We start from the raw sequence: 2004 nt of genomic DNA, 5'->3' as shown, positions 1-2004 counted from the left end.
CGGTTATCGGGACTGTTGTCCCGCTGTTCTCTCTGATCTATGTATGGCCTATGGAAAAATCTGAATTCTTCAGTCCCCTGCTGCTCCACAATTAGCCATTCTCCTCTGGGAAGTATCACGGCCTCTTTGGATAATTTGTCAGCCTCGCTGTTATGTTCTCTGTAAATGTGTAGACATGAGAAATGATTAAATGCTGCCTTGAGTGTATGTGCATCATATAATATATTGCTGAGAGTGTGTGTATGACATATAGTGGCATTATTGATCCAATTAACAACAGTCATAGAGTCCCCGAAAATATTAAGATTTGTATATTGATGTGTCAAAGCGTAATGCATTAGATTTCGAATGGCCAAGAGCTCTGCATAATTGTTTGATCCTCTGCCGAATCCCATTTTTACAAGGTATCTATGATGTTCATTGATATGCAGAACAAATCCACCCCCACAGCCAGTTTGATTTGCAGCCCCATCGAAGAAGGCCCAAGGGGTCGATTTATCGATAATGGGCTGTGGCTGTATCGTCCTGGATCGAGTGGGTGGGGGGTCAGGTAATTCTTGATACGCGGCAATGATGTTTGCTTCTGTACGGGGCCAACACACAGCCTGATCCTCGAATATATATCGATTCCGCGCTAACCAAATGTGCCAGGTTGCCACGAGGGGAAGGTTTAGGAGCTTGGAGCCCGGGTGGCAGTGATTCCAGGCTGACCACGCACCCGTAATGTCATCCCCATTCCAGTTCCCCGTAATGCCAAGATGAGTGAAGATGTTGTTCCATAGTGTGCGAATTGCCGAGCAATGAAGGAAAAGATGGACCGAAGTCTCTGATGCCGCTTTGCAGAAAGAACACCAGGATGGTCCATAGATGGATCTGCGAGTAAGGTGTTCGCCCGTGGGAATGATATCTTTGAGGACACACCAGAAAAATAATCTGGTGCGTGGAGGGGCATTCAGCTTCCAAATGTCACGCCACCACGATGGCGATGGTTCAGGTCTTCTGTGAATAATAAGAGCGCTGTACCCAAACTTAGGTGCGTAGATACCATTGTCCGCCTTACACCAAATAAGTTCGTCCGGTCCTTGTTTGATGCGGATATGGGATTCGTTTAATGCCAGAACATATTCACGCCATTCCTGATGCCACTGCGGTGGAAGGTCAAGTTGCTGAGCCGATTTCCAAGCTTGAGTGAAAATGTCTGTGCGTTGTTGATCAGCAATATGAGCAAAATTCCGAATGTCCCGGTCATGAAGAAATGAAATGAGATCTCTGTTGAGGATGTGTCTGCCCCCACTATCAACCCATGGATCCAGGCCAATCCTACCCAGTGTTCCATCGTTTATTCTCCAAACTAGATTATCTCGGATGAGGGGAAGGGAGTGTATCAGGGCCTTCCATGTTGATGAACATCCCTTCGTTGTCCAAGATGGTAATCTAGCCCAATCCAGAATATTCTGAGGCCAAATGTATTTATGATAGGATACTTGTGCCCATAGGTTTTGGCTGGTTAATAGTGTCCATCACATCTTAGCAGCAAGAGCCATAGCGAAGTCGGGTAGGTCTTTGAGACCCCAGCCACCCCATTTTTTGGGCAAGGTGATTTTCTTCCAGCTTATCCATGCAAATATTCTTTTGTCATGATTTCCATTCCAGAGGTATCAGTTGCACAGTTGTTTCAATCGTCCCAGAATATTCCGCGGTATCCACGCAAGTGCCATCCAGAAGACCGGGGTAGCCTCTAAGACAGACTTGATGAGTACCAATCTGCCAGCCCTAGATAGGTATCTGAAGCTCCAGCCTGAGAGTCTTTTTTCCAATTTGGCGACCAACCACACCCAATCAGCAATTCTTTGACAGGTAGGCTTTAGTCTGAATCCCAAATATTTGAGACCTCTATCCAGAGGGAGAACATTATAGGGAAATACCTGAAGGGCTAGCTGGGATTCCTGTACCGAAGTGCGGGAGCAAGTGATAGAGGATTTAGTCTGATTTGGAAGCATACCT

This window comes from Pinus tabuliformis, chromosome 7, assembly GCF_031772625.1.
Source record: "Pinus tabuliformis cultivar Carrire ecotype Pingquan chromosome 7, CPIR1, whole genome shotgun sequence".
NCBI classification, from domain to species: Eukaryota; Viridiplantae; Streptophyta; class Pinopsida; order Pinales; family Pinaceae; genus Pinus; species Pinus tabuliformis.
Note: the sequence above shows the minus strand (reverse complement) of the source record.